Genomic DNA, 10,608 nt, shown 5'->3' on the forward strand with positions numbered 1-10,608 from the left:
ATTCAGGAGGCGAATGAGCTTAGCCTAGCCTCGAAATTGGTCTACATGAAGACAAAGAAGGTAGAGAGATTCATCATAGACTTGGATGAAGGTGTTTGCCTTGACATAGGCTTACTCAGTAAAGCTATTCATCAAGATTTTCTCAACCTGACCAAGGTGGCCTCAACCTAAGTGACTTATTTCTAGCCTCGATGGCTTAGGCCTCGACCTTGACTCTAAGATCATCCCTTTGTCATGGCTTTCTAATACTGCATGGGTAACAAATTTTGATTTGTTAACTTATTTGATTCGGTTTGGCATTCCTCGTATTTTATTTTTTATTCACTCATTCCCATTTAGGTTTAGCTTCTTCTTTAGTCTCAAGTTAATGTTTTATGTAACGATCCTAAATTTTTACATACTCAGAGTCGCTACCAAGTCTCATGCTTATCTCTTAAATGCGGAATATAACTCTTAGATACTCATCATAAATAACGAAAAATTTAAAACACATTCAGAACACTTCAAACTACTAGAACACATTGTCGGTCTTACGTGTTTCAAAATATAACGTTGGAATTTAAAATTAACACAAATAATTACAAATGGAATAATCTAAATAATGAAATAAAAGCGTCCTATACTCCTATGACTAAGAATTTAAACATGCAACTACCTTATGCACGTACCACAGTATCTATTTCCGATGTCGTCGTCGTCCATACATGGGCGTTTTTTCTTTACCTGAAAAATGATATGTGGCATACGGCTTGAGTATTTCAAAGAATACTCAGTAAGTGACCCACTGTAGGGGTCATGCTGATGCAAACACATGCAACGTGCTCTTGGGATCGAGCTCTAACTCATCTACGAGTGACCTCAAATCTCGAACAAATTGGATGTGTAGTACTTCCTTTACACATGACCAACACATGCGAGCGTGAATCGTCCGGGCGCTCGCCTGGACCCTTTAATCAAGCAATCTGTAACGACGTTTGGAAGTCAGCGGAACCCCATAGTGTCATGAACTATTCAAACTTGATAGTTTGGCTAATTATCATAGGTTTAATGTATGGAGCACAATTACGAGTATGAACTATTTATTGGGCTGTTTTTCTTGAGGCTTCAACTCTACCGGAGAAAGGTGAGACTTAAAATATAAATATATCTAAGAATAGCTGATCGCTTGTGGATGTATAGAATAAAATGATGTAAAATTCACAAGAATAAGTGCAATTATACACTATCACAAGTACCAAGTAATAAGTAAATTATCGATTCCACAGGGAACCTATCTTTTTTATTAATTTTATCGCTGGAAATTGAGTTTTTGGGTAACATTCAAATGGGTGTTGGAGATTTTAACTATTTAAACAAAACTAAAACAGAGTGCTACTGCTGTCGAAAAACAGAAAATTATGAGATAATCAACTATAATGAGGAAGGTTCGGCTAAGAGAGATTAAATACATAAGTTGTTGAATTTTGTGGTTGATTTTAGTTCCTTTTAATAGATTCTCAAGCCCACTTCCGAGGGTCATGAATGGTGATTATTTCCATAATCGTTGTAATTTCTATTAACAAGGCTATAGTAGAAGAATTATTCCTAACCCTTCTATTACCCTTCAAGTCTCCTTGTTATCAAACTAGAGTATTAAAGAGGATTTCATTGCTCCCTCTCTTCTCCCGAACAAGAGAACAACTATGTATGTAAAGTAGCTAATTAAACATACATGTAAATCATTAACAACTCTTTAATAAACTAAATCATACCATCAACATACTTAAACTATATAAAACTCTCTCGCCTCCCCTATTAAGTTTAGCTCTCCATACAAACTGAATTAAACAGAGGAATTTGCATCTTGATCAAGTAAAATTGATGGAATAAGAAAAGAGAATAAGGAAATAGAGAGTTATCCCAGTTTGTTGTCGTTCGTCAATGGAAGTTCCCTTCTCTTGAGCTCTCACGTCCACCTCTTTGCCCTAATCAATCCTTGTTGGTTTCTTTTCCTTCTGCTGTCAACAGCTGCTGGATTAGGGTTTTCTTCTTCTTCTCTAGTTTCATAGCAGTTCACTGCAGCAGAGGCTGCTGCTGTGTAATTCGATTTTTCTCCCCAAAGTGTGGCTCTCCTCCTCTTAATCTTCCTTTTCCTTTTATATTGAGCATGGGTTCCCCTTTAGGGCTGAAAATGAATAAGTTGTCCACATAAGATGTTTCTCATTGGGTAATCAATGACCCACTTGGACTGCTGACGTGGATTTAAAATTTCCATGTCATCCCCCATTTGTTTCCAAATTTGCTACTCCCACGTGGTTTAGCATAAATGTCTCAAATTTTACCACGTAACTCAATTGAACATACAATTAAGATCGATTTATGCAAAATCATATTTTTTTTTCATGTTAGACCGCAATAAACGATTTCCTGCTCACTAAGTAGAATAAATGGGATAATAAATGAGTACATTGTGAATAAGAGTGCAATATTAACTACAAAAAGACTTAATATGACTCTACTATCAGAGAGTTATCAATAGCTCAACAATCCTCACATTTGTGCCGATCAAGGTAGGTCTTAAACAAAGATAATCTAATTTTCCATACGTTAATAACTTCGCCTACGAAATGGCTTTAATGTTGGCTTGGTTGAATGATTTGTATGATGTACGAATGACGAATTTTTCATGATTGTTTGATGCGTTTTGTGGTATGTTATGTTTATGCAATGATACAAGATGTACTATAATATGATTATGTCATGTTATGGAACTATGTTTTGATGTTAATGTTGTATGATGCATGAACCTCCATATATTACACTACATAAACTACGATATCATGTACGTCGTGATATTATGCACACTCCTTTCCCTCCATAGCTTCTGCCAACGTGAGTGTAAGCTAGCCCAACAAGTAGACTTAGAGGATACGTATACGAGTCTGCTAGGTGGATCTATGTGTGCATGTGTAGAGAAATATTACACATTCAGCTTTATCCAGACTGAAAAGTAGAGATCGTTGCACGTATTTCCATTTTCCGACCACAACAGTGTGATTATTTACTGAGTATTTTTTAAAATTATCAAACCAAGTGCTATTTTTTTTTAGATGAAGGCAAGACAACCATGTAGGGTCACTATATAGGCTATGAGAATGAAAGTATGATAGTTGCATTTTCTATTCAAGTTATAGCCCTTAGGTTAGATATCAAAATTAGTTACTTGACATTAATGTTTCAAATGTTAATGTTGACAAAAAAATATCGAAGTCTCGATTTTATGGAAATGTCAATATCAATAGATAATTTTGAAAAAATATATATATATAAAACAAAAATACTAATAAATTAAATTAATAAAAAAAAAACCTATTTTACAATTTTAAATATATTAAAGTACTTATCATTGACTCGAGATAAAAGAGGCATATGATGTTGTAATTAATATGAAGTATAATGGATAACAATTCAAAAATTATGAAAAGGTTGTAATAAATAATTATTAGAAAAAAAAAATTAATTGTCCAGCTTAGTCAACCACGAATTATTCATCGTGTTCTTCAAAATTAAAATTAAAGTTGTTTCTATAAATAATTAAATAAATAAAGAAAAGAAAAGAAAAGGAAAAATGTAGCAATTATTTCTACAATTTGCTTTTCATTGACGGAGAGTATTGACACGGACCATTGTATTTTTTTTCATTAGTATGTCGATATCTAATATTGTCAACCAAATCCACTTTTTAATCATATCGTATAAAATTGACCTTATATTTTATAAAAATATCAACACATAATATTAATAATAACCCTCTTCCTCGTTTAAAATAGTAAATTCTTATGCGACGGTTTAAATATTTTCATAAATTTTTCAAAAGTTCCCATGGACTATGATATCTCACGTCGGTTGAAAAAGAGAACGAAACATTTCTTAAAATAATGTGGAGACATCTCTCACAGACACATTTTAAAACCGTGAGACTAACGGCGATACGTAACGGGCCAAAGTAGATAATCCCTGCTAACGGTGAGCTTAGGCTATTACAAATGGCATTAGAGCCAGACACCGAGCGGTGTGCCAACAAAGACGCTGGCCCCCAAGGGGGTGGATTGTGAGATCCCACGTTAGTTGGAGAGGAGAACGAAGCATTCTTTATAGGAATGTGAAAACCTCTCCCTAAGAAATATGTTTCAGAACACTTCAAACTAATAGAACACATTGTCGGTCTTACTTGTTTCAAAATATAACGTTGGAATTTAAAATTAAAACAAAACAATTACAAATGGAATAATCTAAATAATGAAATAAAAGCGTCCTATACTCCTATGACTAAAAATTTAAACATGCAACTACCTTATGCACGGGCCACAGTATCTATTTCCGATGTCGTCGTCGTCCGTACATGGGCGTTTTGTCTTTACCTAAAAAATAATATTTGGCACACGGCTTGAGTATTTCGAAAAATATTCAGTAAGTGACCCACTGTAGGGGTCATGCTGATGCAAACACATGCAACATGCTCTTGGGATCGAGCTCTAGTTCATCTAGGAGTGACCTCCAATCTCGAACAAATTGGATGTGTAGTACTTCTTTACACATGACCCGCACGTGCGAGCGTGAATCCTCCAGGCGCTCGCCTGGACCCTCTAATCAAGCTAATCTGTAACGACGTCTGGAAGTCAGCGGAACCCCATAGTGTCATGAACTATTCAAACTTCATAGTTTGTCTTATTATCATAGGTTTAATGTATGGAGCACAATTGCGAGTATGAACTATTTATTGGGCTGCTTTTCTTGAGGCTTCATGTAGCGCTCGAGTATTTAAAAAAAAAAGGGAAAAGAAGAAAAAATAAATTAGGTCACAATAGAGGCAAACCAGTCATTTTGCCCTTATTACTTGAGGGGTCTCTTTTGGCTGAGGCATAATTTGGAAAAGAGAAAAAAGAGGGGAGAGGAAGAAGAAAGAAGAGGGAAGAAGATTAAGGTTTTGATGGAGGAGGAGGAGATCGGATCTGAATGGACGCTGGAGATTCGAGTCCCCAATCTAAACCGTCATTAGTTCGAGGCAAGGTGCTCTAACGAATCGCACCTTCCTATTTTGTCAAAATGTCCAAGAACTTCAGGTTAGTCCATGAGTGTCTAGATCGAGAAATCATTAAGATTTTCGTGTGTTAGTGACGTTTTGTGTTGATCCTTGGACTCTTACCCTCAACAGCGCTATCTGGTTAAGTTCTGGAGTGAAGGCGGCCAAGATTGGCATTCGAATCGGAGTTTCAAGAAAACGTGATTTTTGGTAAGAACTCGTATTTTTTTCTCCGAATTCGAACTCAAATAATAAGATCTGTGATTATCAGAAAATTTTAAGAAAATTGTTTCGAAGGAGTAGAATATGAGATCTACAAGGTTCGTGAAGAAAATTTGTCGAATCGGATTACAAATTGGAAGATAAAAAAGTCGAAAGAAAATAGATCGAAACGTGAAGAGACCTGGAAAATGAAAAAAAAACGCAGGAGAGAGGGTAGAGGCCGCCACGCGTTGGTCGGCAACGGAGGAGAGCGGCGAAATCGGTGATCGAAACGTGAAGAGACCTGGAAAATGAAAAAAAAACGCAGGAGAGAGGGTAGAGGCCGCCACGCGTTGGTCGGCAACGGAGGAGAGCAGCGAAATCGGTGATCAACACGTGTCAATCACCGGCTGGTGAGGCACGACCTCACCCGGCAGGACACGCGTCAGGCGCGCAGACCTGGCCGGCCCGACCCGCGCCGCACGTGAAGCGCCTGACCCGGTGCCTCTGACCTGCGCCTACGCGGGGAGCAGCGCGTGGGGCACGCGCGCGTAGTGACCCTCCACGGCGTGCGTGTCGCGCGTGGGGGGGCGTGAGGCACCGATTTTCTTCCCGTTCGGTCTCTGTTTGCTTGTTTTCCGATCCGATTTTGATGCTGACCCTATTATTATGTGAATTAGGACTTGTGAAGGAAATTTCAGATTTGTTGGAATCCATTCCGTCAAGAAAACTCGAACTCGGGAAGGCACGCGTCAACCAAGTAAGTAGCCATTTGGATTCCCACGAGCAGTACTTGTAGGAACCGCTAGGAACAAGCATGCATGCTACCACCTATGAAATTAGCTAGCCGGACATAGCATAATAGTATAGAAACTGCGAATATGAGATGATTATGGAAAGCTAGATACGAAATGTGTATTAAATCTGTTTTGATTGAGACTCTGATAATGTATGTATGCATGAGGAGGTTGGGAAACTTGTGAAATCTGCGCTCCGGGTAAAGATGGACGTTATCTTCCCGTTGAGCATGTTTGTTAATATTGCATGAACTGCTGCGTGTTAACTCTTATGCATGATGATTCCGTGTGTATCTTTCTTGATGAATAGGAAGAAATTATGAGCTTAGATTAGGGTGCTTGTGACTAAGTAGGCTAGACGAGACCCTTGATTGGGGGACCTCTAGAATACCGTGCAATTAGACCCGCAAAATGATTACCGGCAGATCCAGAGCCCAGAATTTCAAACTTGATAGGTTTGTGAGACCAGGCACGAGAATCCTAGAGATACATGAATCTATGTCTAAGCCACCAGGTTCTACCCTAGAAAGAATAATAGGTCACCACGATAACTATAGGTAGCCCGCTAGAGTTGAGCAGTGTAGGTAGTGTCATCAGAACCTCCACTTCCCTCTCTCCTTCGATATCGTACCGTCGAGACAGAGCTCCGGTACGGTGATCGTTGAGTTTAGCAGATCCGGATACGGAAGTGTGACAGGTGCCCAGACCTAGTGGTGATAGCTAAGGGGTCTTCTGAATAGGACTCCTAGGCCGTAGAAACACGTCCCTGAGTGGGGGACGTGGAGCCACATAGGATGACTCAGTAGCTGACCGGCACACAGGGGGTCACACCCCGTTTAGTGGATGTATGCTCTCGTGTGAGGGTCGCCAGTTAACCTCCATGGATGATGTTCAGAGAGAGTCACATTTTCAGATCCAGCCATACAATCCCCTCAGATTTACTTATGAGGTCGCACCTCACCTCAGGACACTGATCATTTTAGTGCTTAAGATGGGCAAGCCTCCTAAGATACAGAAAAGAGAGTTGCAGCTTAGATCACTCTCCTTAGAAACCTGAGAAAGACCGTGGTTACCCACCAAGATAAGGATGCGAAAAGAGCCTACAAGTAGCCTGCTTACTGAGTATTTTTATACTCATTCCTTTCTACTCTTTTTTTTTCGGTGAGTGATGCCATGGATCGAGGCGGGAATGCATGCTGAATCTTAATGCTACAGAGGAGTGTCCTTGGGCGTCTAGGAGTCTGTGCATAATTTTGTTAGATTTGTAATGCATTGCTTGTAAACCGTTTCCATACTTTTCTTACTTGAAAACCTTGTTTTGGATTTTAAACCTTTTACGTAATTGCAAAAGTTTTTTTTTTTTTTTGAAATCTCGTCTTCTCTATTTGTTATTACACGATTTCATTGCATAGTCTGTTGGTCCAGCCCTTGATTTCGAGATTCAAATTTTGGGCTGTGACACTTCAACTCTACCGGAGAAAGGAGAGACTTAAAATATAAATATATCTAAGAATAGCTCAACAATCCTCACATTTGTGCCGATCAAGGTAGGTCTTAAACAAAGATACTCTAATTTTCCATACGTTAATAACTTCGCCTACGAAATGGCTTTAATGTTGGCTTGGTTGTATGATGCATGAACCTGCATATATTACACTACATAAACTACGATAGCATGTATGTCGTGGTGTTATGCACGCTCCTTTCCCTCCGTAGCTTTTGCCAACGTGAGTTTAAGCTAGCCCAACAAGTAGACTTACAGGATACGTATACGAGTCTGCTAGGTGGATCTATGTGTGCATGTGTAGAGAAATATTACACATTCAACTCTATCCAGACTGAAAAGTAGAGATCGTTGCATGTATTTGCATTTTCCGATCGCAACAGTGTGATTATTTATTGAGTATTTTTTTAAATGATCAAACCAAGTGTTATTTTCTTTTAGATGAAGGTAAGACAACCATGTAGGGTCACTATATAGGCTATGAGAATGAAGGTATGATAGTTGCATTTTCTATTCAAGTTATAGCCCTTAGGTTAGATATCAAAATTAGTTACTTAACATTAATGTTTAAAATATGGATGTCTCGATTTTATGGAAATGTCAATATGAATAGATAATTTTGAAAAAAAAAATATATACAACAAAAATACTAATAAATTAAATTAATAAAAAAAAACTATTTTACAATTTTAAATATATTAAAATACTTATCATTGACTCGAGATAAAAGAGGCATATGATGATGTAATTAATATGAAGTATAATGGATAACAATTCAAAAATTATGAAAAGGTTGTAATAAATAAATATTAGAAAAAAAAATTAATTGCCCAGCTTAGTGAACCACGAATTATTCATCGTCTTCTTCAAAATTAAAATTAAAGTTGTTTCTATAAATAATTAAATAAATAAATAAAGAAAAGAAAAAGAAAAATGTAGCAATTATCTCTACAATTTGCTTTTCATTGACCGTGATCGAGAGTATTGACACGGACCATTGTATTCTTTTTTCATTAATATGTCGATATCTAATATTGTCCACCAAATCCACTTTTTAATCATATTGTATAAAATTGACCTTATATTTAATAAAAATATCAACACATAATATTAATAATAACCCTCTTCGTCATTTAGAATAGCAAATTCTTATACGATGGTTTAGATATTCTCATAAATTTTTCAAAAGTTCCCATGGACTATGAGATCTCAGGTCGGTTAAAAAAGAGAACGAAACATTTCTTAAAATAATGTGGAAACATCTCTCACAGACACATTTTAAAACCGTGAGACTAACGGCGATACGTAACGAGCCAAAGTATATAATCCCTGCTAACGGTGAGCTTAAACTATTACAAATGGCATCAGAGCCAGACACCGAGCGGTGTGCCAACAAAGACGCTAGCCCCCAAGGGGGTGGATTGTGAGATCCCACGTCAGTTGGAGAGGAGAACGAAGCGTTCTTTATAGGAATGTGAAAACCTCTCCCTAACAAACATGTTTTAAAACCGTAAGGCTGACGGCGATACATAACGATTCCAAACGGATAATATCTACTAGCAGCGTACTTGGGCTGTTACACTGACATCCATATTTTCATTAAATTGAGGTCTCTACATTTTTCATCAACATTGTCATTTAAAACTTCGGTGTTAATATTACTCTCTTTAATTTTTCGTCATTAAAATTTTGAAGTTAAGGGTTTATTATGATTTCATGCAAGTGACAGAGGTGAAACAAGATTTGAGGTTTCAAACATATGCATCGTCAAATTTGTAATAAGACACAAGAATAGACGAACAACGTTGTTCATTTGAAAAAAAAACTACGTACCATTATGTTACATTGCATTGTAATGAAACTATAAAAAATAGTGGAATTCTGAGAAGATTTTCAAACCCATCATAACACGACGTACGACCAAATCGATTATTTAAACACGACATTGAAATGGAAAATTTAAGAAGAAACAAGAAACGGAAATGAAAGGATTTGGTTTCAAGCAGGGCATTGGAAGCCGGACGGAACCTTCTTTCCACAGTAGTTCAAAAGCAAGCTGAGGGAAACTGAGAGGTCAATCTTGAGACCCAAGGCTCTGGCCTTCACCGCAGTGCAAAGGTACACAGCAGCTTCCAGGTCAACAAGGCCTTGGATTAGGGTGCAGCATGGGGATTTTGGTGGTGAGCCGATCACTAAGTGCACTAGATCGTCCAGCAAGTCGGCGCAGACGCCAAGCTTGAGGTTGTCCCTGGGGCACTTGGAGAGTCATGGTTGCTGCCTTGACGGGGTGGGGTTGTGGGACTTGGGTGGCAGCGGTGGTTAAGGGACGTAGGTGGAGCTGACCATAGTGAAGAAGAGGAGGTTGAGGAGGAGGAGGAGGGCAATGGGTGAAGAGAGCTTGGAAGCCATTGGTGGAGAGATATTGAAGGGTTTGTAGGTTTGTGCGATGGCTTGTGAAGAATTATGAGAAGGGGTGGGGTTTTTATAAATGGGGTTTTAGAATTTGTTGTATTTTAAAACAAAAATTCCTTATAAATTGCTCGATATGAAACACCCATTTTTTTCAGTTACTTTATTAACTTTTGAGGAATTGATTTGAGAGATGGGTTTTTAATTAGTTTGTCTTTTTTTAAAATATTATAAAAATGTCAAATGGCCTACAAAATAGACCAAGTGATGTTTGAGAATAAGATATCAAATATTTTTTAAAACAAATTATTGTTGGAAAATAATATTTGATAGATTGTACCAAGCAGGAACTAAAACATGTTATAGATTATATTATACTAATGATTATGCATGATGAAAGCCATGATGAATACTATGTATACATGTCTCGTATGTGTACTATGACATGAATAAAAGGATAAATGAAATGATTCTTACTGATTTTAAGTCATTGGGACCTCACCCATTTATGTATGTTGTGCATCATGATACATCTCCGTTATGTTAGTACATATGTGTACTTTTGATATTTATGTTCGTCATGATATCATGTGGGTCTTTCCCTCTGTGGTGTACGGCGCGTCAGCATATTTAAC

Source organism: Cucurbita pepo, chromosome 8 (genome assembly GCF_057944985.1).
Source record: "Cucurbita pepo subsp. pepo isolate OVF chromosome 8, ASM5794498v1, whole genome shotgun sequence".
Taxonomy (NCBI): domain Eukaryota; kingdom Viridiplantae; phylum Streptophyta; class Magnoliopsida; order Cucurbitales; family Cucurbitaceae; genus Cucurbita; species Cucurbita pepo.